The 20,099-nt window shown below is 33.1% G+C and overlaps 1 long non-coding RNA gene across 1 annotated transcript; it reads right to left on the reverse strand.

Annotated features, from left to right (window-relative positions):
- Positions 1 to 1,391: 1,391 nt before the first annotated feature.
- Positions 1,392 to 20,073, reverse strand: LOC133175386 (uncharacterized). Its single transcript, XR_009719277.1, has 6 exons — positions 19,967 to 20,073; positions 15,603 to 15,672; positions 10,567 to 10,709; positions 3,500 to 3,609; positions 3,118 to 3,283; positions 1,392 to 1,500 (listed from the first exon to the last, which is right to left on the reverse strand). It is a non-coding gene; the product is annotated as an uncharacterized LOC133175386 (long non-coding RNA).
- Positions 20,074 to 20,099: the final 26 nt, after the last annotated feature.

The raw sequence follows: 20,099 nt of genomic DNA on the forward strand, positions 1-20,099 counted from the left end.
ATAAATAAAATGAAATTATTGCCTTCACTAAGAAATTTATTTATTTATCAAGTTCAATTACTTTTTAACGCGTATTACACCTTAACAAACTTGTATTTCTTCTGAAAATATTATCTATTATCAATTATTATAAAATTCTGGTTGGGATCAGTTTAATTTCGATCGGGATCGGCTAAAATTTGTAAAAAATAATTTCTCTAAAATTTCGCAATTTCGTTTCAATTTCTTTTTCAAATATGATTGTCTAACATATCCTTTGTAGCTGTGACTTGTTTTTTGAATATATTATCCATATGTTTTGAAAATATTCACAAATAATGTACTTTTCCGAAAAAAAATTTTAGTAAAAAAATTAAAATGTCTATCTGGCTTTTCTTCACATATTTTATGAGATATTTATATTATGCATTCATTAACATCAAATTTTTAACTATAAAGCATCTTATTTGCAAATAAAAATTTTTTTCATTTTCTATGAAAAATTGGAGAAAATTCTTATAAATATTCTTAACATAATTAAGAGCTAGCCCTTTCAATGCTGAAACCATGACTTAAGGAAGCTCTAAACACTGCACACTAAAGAGTTCTATTTGTAGGGTAGTTTTATTGGGTGATTTGCCCTTAGAAGAAAAATAGTATAAATGGGAATCTACAGTTAATGACACAATTTCTAATGAATTAAAGTATTCTTAATGTTATGTTAGACCAAGATTAAGTAATTGAATACATTATTTCCATTAATTTTCCTGATGCAAGTAAAAAACATTTGATTTCTGTTCACAAATAGTTCATTGTCTTTGAACATTTTTTCTGCAGAAATAAGGCAGGTACTTTATGTTGAAAATGAACTTGATACACTGAATATGTGCACCTTTACATGATATATTTTTCTCAAAGCCCAAAAAGCGTTTAGAGCTTCCTTAACATGGATGTCTTAAGACCAATCGAATTAAATTTTGGTGTGGCATTTCTCCTTAAGGAAGTAATTATGGGTCCAGTTCCTAATGAATAGAAAGCCTCATTTGCAGTTTGTATAAACAAGAGCATAAATTATTGATATAAAATTTTATTCAGAAGATAAATCACAAATAAATACCTCACCTTTAATATCATCAATGTTCATTTTTGCATACTTAAACATACATCAATAAAAAGAATTGTTATTATTTTAAAAATATGTAACTATATAAATCAATACTAAAAAAGTCTAACATTTCCAATGTTTTACTGAGCGTTCATACAAAAAAAATTATGTTTGACTGCAGAGTGAGATATTGGACATTGGACCGCTTATGTCACAATGTTGGCAGGATCAGCTAAATCTTATTTTCATCTGTTGGTGTTCGACAGTAACAGAATTGACCAAGTTTAACGCAGTGCAGGTACAGGAAATTAACATCATAGAAGCCAGCACGAGTACAGTCATAACTGAGGTACAATGTGTAGTAGGCCTCTCGGAGTAAATAGAGAACAAGTATCAGCTGTCAACATGCAGTAGACCTGAAACAAAGTGAGAAAAATTATTACATCACTTATGTCAGCTAAAGGAGCTTTGAGCGAGCTAACAAAATAATAAGGTTATAACCCTGCTGCAATTCTTTTATTTAGAATGTGTAAATGTGACCTTGAACTTACCAAAATGACTTTGGTAAAAAAAAGACAGATCTTTGGACATGATTAAATTAAGAGTGAAATATGGACATCCAATTTTTCTCCTTGAACTTGAACTTGTCACAATGACCCTCAGGTCAGAAAAAAATTTTTGTAGCAAATTAAAGCTCAGTTACAAAGTTATTGACTGGACAAGAATGTTATCTCTTATCTGCCAGTGACCTTGAACTTGCCAGAATGACCTTGGTCAAGGTCAAGACAAACTTCCAGGTCATAAACAATCTCTGTAGCAAGTAAGAGCTTCCAATGATTCTCCATTACAAAGTTACAGCCTACACAAGTGTTTTATACCTTTTAAGCCAGTGACCTTGAACTTGCCAGAATTGCCATGGGCCAAGGTCATGACACACTCTCAGGTCTTCAATAATCTTTGTACCAAGAATGAGCTTCAATGATTCTCCGTTGCAAACTGATATCCTGGACAAGAAGTTTATATCATTTCTGTCAGTGACCTTGAATTTTGACAGACTGTTTGATGGGATCCCGCCAATCATGTCGGGTTCATCAGGACATTTGAGCAATATAAGCCTTAAAGATTCAACAAACTTTCATAAAATAATTATCGTTAATATTAATAAATTAGTTTAAAACTATACTAAACTTAACTATTTACATCATATTGAAACATTGTACTGAACAAAAGTAGTTTTGCCCTTGACTTGTTAATAACAGCTGTGGCTAAAAATAGTGATTGGGACATGTGGGGATTTTTTCTTTACAGAGCAATGACTGTTTACAATCTAACATATAAGAAAGGATAAGATAGGCTAAGATCCCTTTTTGGCCCCTGGTTTGGGGTGTCTTTTAGAATGTTGCAACAGTTAACTGTGTTCTGACTTTTACATCAAATAAGGGGCCAGATTCGGCCATTACCATACCTTGTCCTTTCTTTAAAAGTTTTTAGATAATTTATTTGAAGGACTGAAATGGGGGTTCAACAGTTATTTTATCAATACGACCAATTGGTCTTTTACACGACTGGACTACTCATTTACTAGACTGGGTCAAACATGCCTTAGTGTCAAACCCTGTTGAACTAGCTGGAATGACCTTGGGTCAAGATCTTGACACACCAACAGGTCATAAACATTCTTTGTACCAAGTTTGAGCTTCCAATGACCAACAAGTTGGCACCGATAGACTGACAAGGTGATTCTTATATATTCCCCCAACCTTTATTGTGGGGGTAGAAGACCAGCATGATGAATATATAACAGAACATTCAGGATCTAAATGAAAAATGGGGAACTCCTGATACACGTATCAGAGTGGAAGGAGATGCTCAATACAAAATGCCACCTTCAGTGCCATTGGGAAAACCCAATTCTAAGCTGCTACCCAAGTGACATATACTGTGTTCTTAGAGGAAGAATATTGTAGCAGTGTTCTATGGAAATAAATTTTGTAAGAAAGGTGAAAGCTGAGAAATAAAGGAAAGGAAGTTACCTGCCCAGTCATGAGGACTGCACTGTCACCATTCCTCCAAAGACAATGATTGTGAATGAGAAGAGATGGGCTGCAGAAAGTGAAAGTGAGCTGCAAAGTGATGACCATCCACTAGTCATCTTCTATTTCACCAGTGGTGGTTAAGGTGCCACTCTATACAGATTATCTGAAAAACAAGGAAATTTCATTGAAAACCTAGAAGACTTGCTGCAATTCTTTGACTCTCAAAGAAAACAGACAGCTATGGCTCAATTAGCAGCCACACATTCTGAGAAGAATAAAAGAATCCACACAAAGAAAATTTGCCTTTGACCTAAAGCTTCAATGCAAAACAGAGTAAAAAAAAATATCAGTACTATTAGCACTATTCCATGAGATTTACCTTTGATTAAGTGGGCCATGTCTTCTACCATCAATTCAATCATAAGCTGCTACCAGAAACAGTGTGGAAAGTCCTGTCAACTTACCGGTAATTCCTTTTCCCGTCGATGACTGAAAAGCAATGAGTGGAAATTTCAGTGTAGCCTAGTGACTATGAATTAAACATGACAGAAGAAAATGTTTGTTAAAAGATTATTAACTTGACTTTTAAGTCCAAATAATCTTGCTAGCTAAAATTAAAAGAGTGTTCCAAGGAACACATGTGTCACCTGATGAACAGCATCATTTAAGATTAAAAGAAAATCTAAGATGGTCAAATATTATTTGATACAAGCATTATGAGGGCTGTTAAGAGATTATTAGTACATAGTGTTTATTTTTCTTTCCAAGTAATGCCTTTTGGTGAAAAATGGCATATATGTTTGAAAAACACTAAGAATTAATAAAAGCAACAAATATTTTACAAATATTTTATTTCTTCTTTTCAATGGTATATTAATAGGTAAATAGAAGGGGTACCCGGTGCCGTCACGAAATCATATATTGAAATATGTTATACCTATGTTCAAACTCCCAGTGGACCAATATACAGCAAGAGCGAAAATAATTCAAATTATATATCGGTATTTATTTTTTCAATTTCATTTCAATTCATTTTGTGCAAGCTTCTTAGAATTTCAATCAGAAATACGGAGATCATAAAAAAATCTAAGCTTGGTATAGATATCTGATTACATCAATAAAATAGATTTTGACGTCAACGCGACACAGCAAGCATACCTATAGAATTTTACGTAGCTCTGTGGAGAACTCTTTTCCAGACTAAAAGATCTGCTTAAACAATAACAACTAGTGCTAACTGTAACGAGAACTGTTTCAGATGTTCCCCAGACATTTCCCCATTCTCTTATTGGCCCCATTCATTACAGGCTTCATTTAATTATGCAATTCTTTTGTTTAATAAATCTATACTTTATTTTCAGTAGTATTTATTCGAAAAACAACACTGGTATAGTTCTTCGAGTATTAGCCAATTGGATTTCAGCACATGCTAGGCCTGAGTATTGCAAACTACCTAACAATATGATACATATCATGATACGGTCATGTGATATACAACATGTACCACGATACAGCTGTCACCAATTGAATTAAGCTTTATCTTAACATATAATTCTTTGCTAACTCCAAAGTTATAGAAAATATACAAAGAATATCTTGATAACCCTTATCAAAGTTAACAAAAGGTGGATTTATAGTCTTGATATTGTATTTTTTCTTTGCTACCTTTTTTCAGCCATTTTAAAACATTAAAATTTGTTAGGTTGTATGTAGAAGTTACAAACAAAACAATGAAAATTATCTTCTACTGTATCAGAATACATACATGGCGATACGCGTATCATCAGCCCTTGCGATCAATACGATCGATTTATTGCTGTATCGTTACACCGCTAGCGCATGCACATGCCCATATTTTCTAAATATTTCATATTCCTTCCTCGTGAAGAGACTCACAATAAATAGCTATGTAAGAAATCTAAAGATTTTCATTGAAAACTATGAGAGATACAGCCATATAAGTATTAGCAAATCAGAATCCACGTTCGTGCATTCAATTTTCAGAGTAGCACAATGTAGGAACCCAATACACCTATCTATATTGTAAATTCCATCCAGTTTTGTTAAAAACTAAGAAAGTTACTACTGTAACAGCCATTGAAAGTTTAAGCCAATCAAATTGCAGCACACTTGCATGAGCGTGTTTTCACAATATCTCATATATTATATCAAAATGTAGAGCCTTGTTGTGTATGACTATGTTTTAAATTTCAAAGCATTTCATCAAAAAAAAAAAGGTTATTGAGATTTTTTGTGTCAGTCAAACAGAGCAAAGCACACATGCATGCACATGCTTTCTTGCTAATTCAACCACCTCTTCTTGTCTACACCACTAATATAAGTTTATACAATGAAGTTCAAAGCATATCATAAAAAAAACAGGAAGGTTAATGGTGTTTTAATTGCTTCAGTCATTTCACTCCTTGCACGCGCACGCATGTGCATGTAAGTGTGGGTAAAATGACCTTCCTTCTGCACATCTACATAACATGCCTGTTAACCCTAAAAAGGTTTCATCTCAATCAGTTGAGTAGTCTCTATGATGTCAGAGAAAGAAGCATTAAAGCTTCCAGACTGTCTCAACATGGTAAAGATCTATGGCTGGCATGAGATGAAAATGAAGAAGCAATGATGCTTTAGGTCAATAGACATATGCAAGTTTATAATTCCAATGGGACATGTCTAATTATCCTATCAATTAGAAATTTTGCATAGCTGTTTTATTTGTTCTTGTGAAAATGTTGACAAATTTTCATGAATTTATGTCTTTCTTTTATGGAGTAAAAGTAAATGTCTCATTATAATTTCAAAATAGCCCTTATATAGCAAAGAAAAAAAATCCACAAATAGTAAGACCCATACAGAATAGCATTTATCATAAAAAAATCTGACAATAGATATATGATTCTCCACCCTTCAAAGCTAAAGTGAATTATAAAATTGAAATTAACAAGAAGTCTGTGAGCCAATGTTCACTAGTAATACCCCCGCTTTGATGTGAATATACATTCTGATGTGAATATACACAAGTTCAGTTATGGACAGACACAAGGATGAACAAGAAGTTGACATCGGATTCGTACAAAAATGAATCCCACCATATGACATGCCTAAACAAAGAATGTACTAAAATTTCAAGCATCTGCAATCAGTAGTTGCTGAGAAAATTGCGACCAAAATTTGTTATGTATGGTACGGACAGACACACGGATAAACAGGAAGTTGACATCGGATTTGTACAAAAATGAATCCCAACATATGACATGCCTAAACAAAGAGTGTGCTAAAATTTCAAGCATCTGCAATCAGTAGTTGCTGAGAAAATTGCGATCAAAATTTGTTATGTATGGTATGGAAAGACACACAGATAAACAGGAAGTTGACATTGGATTCGTACAAAAATGAATCCCACCATATGGCATACCTCAATAAAGTGTGTGCTAAAATTTCAAGCATCTGCGATGAGTAGTTGCCGAGAAAACTGAGACGAAATATTTGTTAGGGACAGACAGACAGACACACAGACAGACAGACAGACACACATGGGTAAAACAGTATACCCCCCTCTCCTTCGGAATGGGGGTATAATAATTAAAATAATTATTTTTAATAAATATACCTTTATCCCAGATATCTTCCAAAAGAGATTTCACTCTCTATTCACTCTATAACGATACTTTTGGTATACCCATCCTGATGTCTTTTCATTGTATTTAAATTTCAGTTTGTGTGGTTATATTGCATACAGTTTCAAAGTACAGTGTCATGAGCTCATATACAGTAACGTGATATAAATGCTAATTATCAAAATCCTGCCTCTCAAAATCAAAAAACAAAGAAAAAAATAATAATAATTCAATCAACCGCCAGAGTGATTTTATAAAATCAAAATGCTGGTACAGTTTCTTTGCAATAAATACTCGTTTAGATTGAAATCGGTTAACTTGAAAAACTCTGTTAATTTGAAGTGATTTTGGGGTCTGCTGAACCAGTTTTGATAACGGGTACATTGAAGTTGCCGATTGCGACGCATGGACTCAGGTGACTGACTATATATAAAGTCTAGCACGTGTTAATTTTTCACAGGTGATTTGATGTTGGTGGACCTGTACAAATTTAATTATGTGTTGTATAGATAAAATAATAATAATTGAGCATTTCTCACCGGAACATATTAGTCCCCATTTTTATTTTCTATCTACGGCATTAAAACCGACATGGATAAAATACGCAGGGGTGTCATGTGTACATTGGTGTGTGGAGAATAGGGCTGTGTATTGACCAAAATATTTCGATAAGATATTTTATAAAGCAATATGCAATATATTGGATTCTTAAATAAGTCTAGCAAAAAGGTCTTGTAAATCATTTAATGCATAAATTTGATAAAAACTGGGTGTTTTAATACCAAATTGGAAGTTCATATGTCTCACTGTCTTTACAAAGAACACTTCAAATTCAAACTTTTAATGACTGAAAATCTAATATGTTAAAATATAGTTGTATATGAATTTTGCAATAGTTAATTAAGATGTGCTATCTCCTTAATGTTTATTTTATTAGGCCAAAGTTTTTATTTTTGTTGGTTTACGATTTTCTGTCTCCAAAAAATGCATTGGGTGGTCGAAAAATAAAAATAAAAATAATTTAGGATTCAACAATTTCATTTTAAAATACCAGCAATGTTTATTTTAATGAAAATAATACACATCAATAGTACTTTTAAGTTTTATTGTCTAGATCACATAACTCTTTTTATTTAATTTTAATTCATTTCTAACTTTAGACTGAATGTCATTTTCATTTAGTTCTGATTTTTGTTTATCAATCAGTGCTTGGTTCATGATGTTCAACTTCTTTTTGTGCTCTTCAGTGATAGGTGATGTGTTATAAACCTCAGTATACCCACAAACTAAAAATAAGGATCCAAATTTAAGTTAAATTTAGATTGAAGAAAAATACAATTTAATTGTTTAACAATATTGAAAGTAATTAACGTTGAAATAAAAGTTATAATAATTTGATCATGCAGCTATCAAATTTAATGTTCCAATAATTTCTCAATCAAGTCCTTCTTTAAATTTTGTTATGTACCCGCACAGTAGGCAATGCTCATTATTTACTTTATAGTAATTCAGAGGGCTCTGATCTCAATTGAGTATCAAATTTGCAAAGATTTGTATATTAAAATTACTTCTATAAATTAACAAAATGTTTTATACACATTTGAATTTATCCAGTGAAATACCAGTCAGCTTTACTTCAACTAAGATGTATCTCTCAACACTAAATTGGCTTCACTATTATCCATGGATTTATCAGCCTATGATTTTGGGAAACACCATTTTGGGGGAATTGGGAAAAAATTATCGGCTATTTGATGAAATTGGAAAATTTTTTAAAATGTTGCTTAAATCACGTATTCAGGGGTAATTCATTTAACATTTCAGCATGAACTCTAATTTGGGCAACCAAACGACAATTAAATATGATCCATCTTCATCATACAATGATACAAGATCAATTATGAATAATAGACTAATAAAGGTAAAATGGACTTCAATGAGTATAAAGTATTTTTACAACTTAGGGTAGTACATGTACATGTGTGTATGAGATTTCAATTTAGGTCATTATAGTATCTGTTTCTGGAGATTATAAACCTCCTGCAAAACTTATACTAAGTACACATTTTCTAAAAGTCCTATTCACATGCAGATCAATAGAGTAGGTGGAAATAACTTAATAAATCTATATAATTACACAATATCATCATTTTTAGAAAAACGGAGGAAATTCGGATTAAAAGTTGGCGATGTTTTTTCAGTGTTTTTAAACATGTGTTATGACTGTAGCTTTGCTAAATGAGTTAAATAGATGAAAATTACTGACAATTTTACTTTTTTCCAAAGATAATTAAAAATAAAAGCATTGTTCACCAATTGGGAAAAAATACTGCCAAATTGGAAAAACTGAACTCATTTTCAATTGGGAATGAGGCCGAATTTCGGCCCATGAGAAGGCACTGATAAATCCCTGTTATCTATAGGTGTATCCGTGTCTGCTAGGTCGATCAGGGTTGGGCATACACTCTCCAATATTACGGTATGAATTTAGCCAATTGAGACATCGCAATTAGAGAAAGGGATCATACATCCAAGATTTTATTCACTTTTCCATGCAGAAAAAGTTCTTTTAAGTGTGTGTCATTGCTTTCAGTGAGGAATTACCTTGTTACATGACAGAACCGCCATTTTTGGTTTGCACATGTGTTTATTTACGGTCACCTAAATGTTTGTAAAGGGCTCATATATTTATATACATTTATTTGACTAAGATGTATTCTAAAATTTAAAACCCACCAGTTCAGCTGAGAAAAATCCGGAAAAATATTTCGGAAAAAGACATTATTTTTATTTTCATGACTGGTGAAAATTAGGGTCGGCGGAATCGTAAACCAATTGAAAAAAAAACTTTGGCCTTATTGACCAGTTTTAATTAAAAACAGTTAAAAATTATCTTTGGTGACTGAAATTCCCAACTTTTTCACAGAATTATAAGAAAAACTGTCTAATCCCAATACGTATTGGAAGTTAGTTTGTCGATACGATAAATTCCTGAATATTGATATGTATTGATTAATCAATATATTGACACAGCCCTAGTGGAGAAAGTGCCGGAGTAAATAAATCCACTGTAATTAAGTAAATGGAAAATAAACTTCTTGAATTGAAGTATATGAAGCATATGTTTTCAATGCTGATGAGACAGGGCTGTTCTATAGATTTGAACCTGACAAATCATTGCATCTATGCGGAAATGTTCAGGACAAACTTTTTTCATGTATAAATAGTCTTGATAGTTTTCTAACACAGATCAAAAAAAAAAATAAAATAAAATAAAACAGTAAAAAAAATTTAGGACATTTTTGAAACACTGCATGTAATGTTATGTAAAAAATATGAATTCTCACATGTATATTTTTTTTACTGTATAGTCAAGCCTCGTTACCTCTAACTTGAAGGGACCGAGAAAAAACTTCGAGATATCTGAGGATTCGAGATATCGAGGGTTAAATACTTAAAGAATAAGTGGTTGGGACAGCAAATCACTTTGACATATCCATGGTATTCAAGATATCAGTGTTCCAGATAATGAAGTTCAACTGTATCTACATTTTTTATGTAATTCATAGCACACAGATATAATGAAATTCGGTTAATTTGAAATAAATCTCAAGGTCCCTTAAATTTCAATGTAAACAAGTTTGACTGTATATGGTATTTTACAAAAGCCAAAGTGCCAAGCAATGCAAGTGCAAAGTATCAAATCCATTCCTCTTACAGTTCTCAGGAGCTAGGGTATGACAGACAGACAAACAGATAAAGTGATCTCTAAGTGTCACTTTTACCAAAATTTTTTTTCATAATTATTTTGTTTTCTTACCTCTCTGAAGAGCATGACAAAGGTTACATAGGTGATAGGTAGAAATACATGCATGGGGTGTATTGTTGTAATCTTTTTAGTGAGCAGATTGCATCATGCATTGTTTATCTGCCGTTGCTGATCTTTAACAAGGGAGACTTCTCCTGAAATAAGAAAAATTATTTTCAAAAGTGAAGTTACCTGTTACTCTTAAAGGGACATAGACACTGATTCGACATTTTGAAATATTTTCTCAAATTGTCTGTATTATATCATGACATATATGTGACTATAGCATTTCACATGGAAATATAATAAAAAACTTATTTTATCTGTAAATTATTGAAACTATGAATTTTGGGATGCGTTTGATTGACACATCCTTGCACTTTCACAAGTAAACTTCATCCTTAATACTTAAGAAAAATAGGTTTTTTGATACATATTAATGAAAAAATATTAAAAAAAAATATAATCCAGAAAATTAAGAGAAGAAATGAGAGAAAGCAAAACCAACTAACCAGTATTGCCAGTCCGTGCTCAGTGATGTGTGAAGAGTTTAACAAATTGAACACAAAACAGTTTACGTTCCATTGGGTGTGATCAATTTGTTAAACTCTGCACACATCACTGAGCACGGACTGACAATACTGATGAGTTGGTTTTGCTTTCTCACATTTCAACTGTGAATTTTCTGGATTTTATCTTTAATCTATTTCATTAAAACACAACAAAATTTCTACTTTTTTTAAGTATCAAGGATGAAGTTTTACTTTGTGAAAGTGCAAGGATGTGTCAATCAAATGCGTCCCTAAATTCGTAGTTTCAATAATTTCCAGGTAAAATAAGTTTTTTATGATATTTCCCTGTGAAATACTATAGCCACACATATGTCTTGATCTAGTCAAAAATTTTAGAAAATATTAACTTCAAATCTGAGTCTATGCCCCTTTAAAGGTCATACACAAGAAAACAATTCACTATATTTTACTATAAAGCCTTGATTAAATTAATCAATTAATATGACCCTCACTAGATAAAAGATGAAGAAAAAATGAATGATGCTTGGACAAAAATTTGAGACCAGAAATAAAATAATTCCTTATGCAGCTTTTAACCCTTTGTGTGCTGAATTGATTTTCAGTGACCTGTACTGCAGGACTGAGTTGTTTTAGAACATTAACAAAATTATAACAATGATGTATTTGACTGGGATTATTTTTTGTTACAGGCAATCGATTTGACTCAAATTTGTCACATATATTTCAGGTATCAAGCACTTTTGATTGATTTCTTTTTTTTTAAATTAGGCTTATTTTACTGTTGCCATGGTAACATTTTTCTTCAAAAAAGAGAAAATATTCAGTTTTTGAAAGTTTATCATAAATTTCTTTAATTAAAACACACTCCTGAGGTATAAAAAAAATGTTGGCTTCTAAAATTGATAATATTAGAATATAACAAGTATTAAATTAATGAAAAATAAATGAGAAGAAAATTGTATTCAAGCATTTTCAAGTACATGTTTTAACACTGCAACTCTAGAAACATGAAAAAAAAACAAACTGCAGAAACATAATAAATGAAACATGTACTTACTTGCAAATGTTATAGACTCCTTTTATTATATACTGAATTTGTTAATGTATAGTTATTTAGGTTTTTTCCCATTATTCAATTTTCTTTTGTTCAGTCTGTAATTGTATTACCATGGTAACCAAAATAAGGGTCAAATCTTGAAGATAAAAGTACTACCATTAAATCTTGAAATGTGATAACTATTTATAGAAGGTAACCTAAGTAGTGCATGCACTAGTCTTCCTCTGAGCCTTTTTTTTTTTTAAATATTGTTGGAGAGATGTAATTTTTTTAATTATTAGAGAAGTGTAAATCTCAATAACATTACTATGCTCTGTAAATGTGCTAGATTTTTTAACTGTACAAATTGATGCATTGAAAAAATCACTTAATACTGGTTATGGACAAGAAATTAATTGCATATTTTTAAAGACAAGCAAGTAAATATATTAAGTCATTGATCATCATAGGAGATGAGTATGAATATCACATATTTAACGATAGCTAGATCATGATCATCACTCTTCTGTGACTTCTGCAGGTTTAAGTCTTTTGTAAGCAAGCAAGTAGTCTGACTTCGTGTGATACAGTTCAAAACATGGCTCTACACAAAGTGCCACTTGGCAATGGGTGCACTGGTAGGAGGTTTGCCTTCCAGGTCTTTTTCTTCCCAACTCTGGCTTGCTGTTAGCCTTACAGCATACAATACAAGATCTACATAGTGCCTTCTGTCTGTCTCTGCAAATTTTCCCCAGAAAGTGCCTGCCGGTCAACCTTTCAATTGATCTCCCTCCAGGCCTCCCAATGACTTTGGTATGAAACTCTAAAGAAAATCATTTTATGCATGCAATTTTTATGTCTGAAATGAAGTGGAATATTCTGGCTTAAAGGGAGACTTTTTAAAGCTATGTTATTTACCATCATTAGAATTAAAAGCAATTTTGTGTAAATTTACCCCCTGAGCTGTCCAAGAGCTCATGGACCAGCTTCTTTCTGAAGTGTCTGTGAGTGAGTATACACTCTTCTGGTGAGTTTTCCTTGTACAGAGTGTATGCATTAGCTATTGCCAAGGTGATTAAGTGGAAAATGACTTTTTTCCACCACTTCATGGTCTTGATCTCTAGTTTTGCTGCTGAGACCACCATGTCTAGCCGATCCACAGCCCCCATCATGCTGTTGTACTTGTGGACTACAAGAGGTTTCACCAACTCCTCATCCCGGTGGTTATGCTTTCCTGTCGCCACTGGTGTTGATTGGCTTACAGTACTTATAAGGTACACTGGCTTTGCATCTAAGTATTTTGTCACAGTCAGAGGGCCATTCGACACAACTGACACATCACCTCTACTTTCAAGCTGGACCTGAAATTTATGTGATAAGCATTTCTATGTGACACCTTAGTCACTAATTTATAATAGTAATCTTTTTTATCATTGCTTTGTATTGTACTCGGAAAGCTTGAAAGCACTCCACAACTTCTGTTGTTAGTACAATGTACATGTACCTATGTGTGAATTCATGATGCCATTTTTTTTACTGAGGGTCTGAGGATTTGGCCCAGCCTTTGATATTGATATTTGATGTTATTCTTGAGAATCTCATATCATTCACTTTGAAAAGAAACTTATGGGTCTTTCAGATGAGACCTTTAAAAAAGACCTCATGTCACATCATGACTTGGCATGATAAACATTTATCACTGCTCAATGGTGCAGAGTGATGCCTTAAGGTCAATGGCATGTTACTTCTCATAGGTCAATTGAAATAAACAGGCAAGGGATGTAAAGGAATGAAAACAACAATCAATCCTAGGTCAACATCATTAGGACTATTTTCCTGGTATGAGAATTTATTTAAAAGAAAACGGATGCTTGTTATTTGGATATATTCAAGCATAATGCTCCATCTGGGAGTGTGCAAGGAAATCATCCTGAATACATATAGTAACCAATGATATTTCAGGACTTTTGTGTATAAATATACCTTTTTTGAGCAAGAAAATGACACTGATGCATGAAGTACACAAGGTTTATATCATAATCTTTTAAATACTGCATTCTAAAAGATATAATTTTTAGACTCGATCATTGTGCAGTTAAAAGCACATTGCAAATGATTGTAAACCTCTTTTATGGCTTCTGGTATCCCACGACGATTTGGGCGTACTGTGCCAGTAGCACCTACACCAAGACACCAAAGGTCCATGAATAGGGTTGGACTGGCATAGTAGTTATCACAGTAAAGTACATGTCCACATGCAAAATGGTTGCGGAGCAAGTCCATCACCAAATCATAGGTGGCACCTTTCTCGCTGGGTGGTGTAGTCGGTTTACCCGTATATAGCTTCATTTTCAGACAATACCCATTCTCTGCATCACAAAGGATGTAAGCTTTCAGGCCATACTTGTCTGGCTTGTCCGGGCTGTATACGCGGAAATGAAGATTTCCCCGCCATGGGACCATGCCCTCGTCAATGCATAGATTCTGATGAGGTTGGTAAACTGTGTCAAACCTTTGAAGAATTCGTTATCAGTTATACCTAAATATGTTGTTAGCTCACCTGAGCCATAGGCTCAAGTGAGCTTTTCTGATCAAAATTTGTCCGTTGTCTGTCGTTGTTGTTGTTGTAAACTTTTCACATTTTCATCTTCTTCTCAAGAACCACTGGGCCAAATTCAACCAAACTTGCCACAAAGCATCCTTGGGTAAAGGGGATTCAAGTCTGTTCAAATGAAGGGCCACGCCCTCTTTCAAGGGGAGATAATTAGGAATTAGTGAAAAAATAATGGCATCATTTAAAAATCTTCTTCTCAAGAACCACTGGGCCAGGAAAGATGAAACTTATGTGGACCCGAAACATCCTCAGGTAGTGTAGATTCAAGTTTGTTCAAATCATGACCCCCGAGGGTAGGGTGGGGCCACAATGGGGGATCCAAGTTTTACATAGAAATATATAGGAAAATATCTTTAAAAATCTTCTTCTTAAGAACAGCAAAGCCATGATTGGTCATATTTTTATGGAAGCATCCTCAGGTAGTGTAGATTCAAGTTTGTTCAAATCATTACCACGGGGATAGGTTGGGGCCACAATGGATGATCAAAGTTTACAGAGGAATATATAGGAAAAAGTCTTTTTCTCAAGAACAGAAAAGCCATGATTAGTCAAATTGATATGGAGGCATCTTTGGGTAGTGTAGAATGAAATTTGTTCAAATGAGGGCCCCCGGGGGAAGGGTGGGGCCACAATGGGGGATCAAATTTTTACAAATGAATATATGGGAAAAAAGTCTGCTGCTCAAGAACAACAAAGCCATTTGTTATATTGATATGAAAGCATCATCAGGTAGTTTAAAATTCAACACCCCCCTCCCTGTAAACTTTTCAATACTGTACTGATTTTTGCTTTTTTTTTCCTAGCCAGTGTGCTCAGGTGAGCTATGTGAAAAAAAAAAAATTGATATTACTGATAGGTAAGATACCTTCAATCATGTGGATTTCACATGCTGATAAACAGTTAACACACCATCCAGGAAGTTGCATCATGAGCACCTAAAAAAAGAGTACTCCTTAAATTCATTGATTGCCCACAAGTATAATATTCCTAATATTTGAGTAAAAAATAAATACTGTAGGCCTAAAATGAGAAACCGAAAAAGAAAACATGAAAAGAAATTGTCTCTTTCTACAAAGAACAATAACTGACTAAGTTCATTTTGATTTGCTATTCCTGGCTCTAAGCTAAGCATGGCATAACAAGGTACTACTGGAAAGAAAGGGTAAATTATTCATATGGTAAGAAATTAACAAATCAAACTTTGTAAATAAATACCCAAGCATTTGGTTTTGTCTTTGATTTCGACAAAATGTTATTGATCTCCAAAAATGTTTATGTGTGCTGAGCCACAGTAAAATTTTAAATGTTGTAGAACAGTATATCCATATCTAGATTCAGTAAGAAATTTCTAGTCATTTGACAAGTTAATTTCACAGTTTCACAAAAGTTTGAATAACAATGTTATGGTTAATAAAATATTATCCAATTTAAGCTTATAATTATATTATTAAAGTGCAATTTGTCAAAGTAAAAAATGCCTGTAAAAAGAACAAGTGGCCATGGGCAACAATGCTCACCCGAGTCACTATGGCCTTGCTGTTCTACTTTTTTTTTTACTACACATGATGATGTATATTTATTCATATGTAAAAAGTTGATTGTCCATTGTGGCCCCACTCTACCCTGGGGGGGGGGGGGGGGGGGGGGGAGGGGGGGTCATGATTTAAACAAACCTGAATGTACACTAAGTAATGAAGCTTTCAGAGAATTTTCATTTTCTGGCACACAGTAATGAAGCTTTCAGAGAAATTTCATTTTCTGGTCCACTGATTCTTGAGAAGAAGTGTTTTTAAAGATGCCATTAAATTTACAACAATTCTTAATTATCTCCCCTTGAAAGAGTGTGTAGCCCTTCATATGAACAAACTTGAATTTCCTTTACCCAAGGACGCTCTGTGGCAAGTTTAATATTGGCAAAGTGGTTCTGGAGAAAAAGATGAAAATGTGAAAAGTTTATGTTGCCGCCTCCAACAACAACAGTGACAGACAACAGACAAATTTTGATCAGAAAACCTCTCTTAAGCCTTTGGCTCAGGTGCGCTAAAATAAAAAATGGAGAAATAAAATTTATTGTTAATGGCAGTTTTACTTATGTATTTTAAAACTCTTTCTCAAATACCATGGATATGTCTAAGTGCTCAAGTTCAGTGAGTTTATGATCTTTACCCGCTATTCTTGAAACCTCAATTATCTGTTTCTCAAAGGTTTTTTTTTTCAGTCCCATCTATTGCCATAATAGGCTTATCTCCAGGGGGTTCTCATGACTAGCAATTACATACATGTAAGCAATAATGTTTTTGGATATTAATATATTGAAATAAATAAAACTGAATAATTAAATGACAAGATATGCATTCGACATTGGGTGACACAATTGGGGAAAATATTCTGGCATGTTACCCTCGAAGTAAGTGATTGTGAAATTTACTTGTCTGAACATAACTTTTACTTGTATGAAAATATTTCATAAAAGACCTATTTAACAATTTGAAAAAATATTGTACATTACAATAGTCTATAATACATTCATTGAGTCTGTTTTTGAGATTTTGAGTGGACACATCTATTGCAAATTACTAAACTGTATCATCCTATCCTAAAGTAGATGTAAATCATGTTATATAATTACATGTATGAAAGAAAAATAGTAACAAGAAATAGCTGACTATATGACTTCAAATTTTTCTTTGCCTTCTTTTGCTTATCCTTTGTAGCCTAAATTGTCTTTTGCTAAAGCTCTCCTGCCAGATAATAAAAACCCAAATTTCCTTCAGTAAAAGTACACGTTTCAAAGTTACTGTAGTTCTAAGTAGTCAACTTCCTGGTACTTTAAATATTAAAATTAAAATTGTGACAAATGCCTGAAAAACATCAGATATTTCAGACAAGTTTCATAGTAACATTGTTCCTGATCAAGTTTGACAACCAGGGCCATCATTATTACGAGCAGGATCAACATTTAACTATTTACAAACCGCATGCATGGCATGTTTCCATTTTGAACCTCCGATAAAAAGTTGACAACAAATTTTAATTCTTTAAGTTTTCATGCTCAGCTAAAAAAAATTCTTTCTAGAAAAATATCCCTTGTCAAATCGGACAAGTGGTCAGTAATTATCAATTGTTCATGAAAAATTTTACTGGTACCTGTACTGGACAAGTGGATGAGCATACAATGTCGAGCCCAGGAACTATGCCCCATTTTTTGTTTATATTTGCCTTAGCAACCAACAGCATTAAATCTCTAACCCGAACTATTATAATATGTAGCATAAAAGCACATGAGGATGATCAAGAGGGTGTTACAACTGTTTCTGTTTTGTTGTATTTGTTTCTGGCATTTGTTATTAACTGTTTCTGATGTGATGTGAATTCTTCATGGTATATATAGTGAAACTATATTTGTGACAAAAACATGATAAAAAAAATTATTAAAAAATGTTTTTCAAAAATGTAAATGATACTAGTAGTATAAAAACTCATTTTTAAGCATTTTAGAGTAGAATATAAACATCGAACCTAATGGGTCCTAGAAAAATCTTTGTGATATCCTACGATTCAAGATACTGAAGTTAAAATATGTACTTGTAGCATAGCATAAATTTTCCATCTTTAACGCTCAGTTATACCTCGATAAATATTGCTAATGAGAGGAGGAGCGCAACTAATATTTCTATCTTCATGATAACACAAATCTAAATAAGTCAGTTATTTTTATAGCTAATTTAGCCTTCATTAAATTCAACAAATTTCTTTAAATCTGTTCAGAATCAGACAAGTAAAAAATATTTATGCATTCGGACACAGGGTTTAACATTTATAAGGCATGTCTGATCGACACTGACTAGTAAAAGTTTGGTCCTGTCTAAAAATTGAGTGTACATCTGACATGTAAAATTAATATAACAAGTGTGCAGCATGTGTATTTTATTCATCTGCTCTCATGTACACACAGGATTCGAAATACCCCAAACTGTAGGGGTCTACAAATACAGTCATGACTTTAATGATTTTAGGTTAAAATTAAAAACAAGTAATTGTAATTGGAAGTATTCTATCAATACTAATATGTCAACTATCATCCACCAGTATAATGCTACGACATTGACGAGAAAAAACCATGCGTTTTCTACATGGGCATTTCTTCAATCAGTTTGTTTATGTACAAGTATAAATTTATAATAATCTTCTTGGGTTTTAATGTGATGGAGGAGGGTGCATTTAGTCATCAGGATGTTGTAACGCGGTCTTAAAACTCTTTAATAGCTTTGGGGCACGAACTACTTTTAAATTAGTTAAATAATCTAACTGCGTCTCCAGACGAGCCCTCACCACACCTCTCTTTAACCGGGTCTGAAGCACATTAATCAATTTAATGATTAGAAAATTCTATCTACAACTACTTCCTCTTCCAGATGACTCCAGTCTATTGCAGTGTAAACAAAAAATGAGTTTTATATTTTTTGGTTTTGGTGTTTGGTATCTCCACTGCTTTATTGTTGTTACAAGGATTACAGCAAGTTAAACTATGAATTAAATTGTTTATTTTATACATACATGTGTACCATGCATGTTCATGACTTGTTGGTTGTCAAATGTGTGGATATGTCATGCGAGGAACAGACGTAACTGCGCAAGGTAAAATACCATGAGTCGTGAAGCGCGGGTCTGCGACATTCGGAATACAGAAGTATTTCTGCTGTTTGAGTAACCATACACCACTTTGTGTGCGGTGAGGCATGGATAAGTATGATTACTTCACATTGTGCTGAATAATTACCAATCAATTATCAAGTTTACCTGAACTGATCTTCTTTGTTAATAGTAACTGTTTGGTCACAAATTAACTGAGCGTTGTATATAGCCCTAAAACTTTTATAACTTTGAGTGCAATTGCGCAGAAAAAGACACATTTTCAAGAGAATTTTTTTCATGAACATAATGAATTGTTTTCAGATGAGCTAAAAGTTGAAAATTATCACTGCACGAAAGTGCGATTTTGTGCACATCTTGAGAAAAAAGCTAATTAAAGAAATGTTTGATTTAGTAGTTAAATAAAGCTACTTCAGGTAGGTAAATAAAGCTATGTAGGTAATTCAAGCTACGTAGCTAAAACTAGTGATTGTACCAGCTAAATGACTGTGTATCAGTGTATCGTCCAAGTGTAGAATTGTAGATATCTTTTAATTAAAACTTTGAATTTGATAGATTTGAACTTAGGCGACTAACCGTATGTTTCTTACACATTCTTCTAATACCTCCACAACAAAACACTCGCCGCAACCATTCTTATTAGTCATCCTAAGCTTCCTCAGTCCTCGGTCGGAGCCTGTACTGCCATTTTGGTCGGCTAAATAACCCG

This window comes from Saccostrea echinata, unplaced genomic scaffold, assembly GCF_033153115.1.
Source record: "Saccostrea echinata isolate AGI-Se365-2 ecotype Australia unplaced genomic scaffold, CSIRO_AGI_Sech_v1 ptg000001l, whole genome shotgun sequence".
Classification (NCBI taxonomy): Eukaryota; Metazoa; Mollusca; class Bivalvia; order Ostreida; family Ostreidae; genus Saccostrea; species Saccostrea echinata.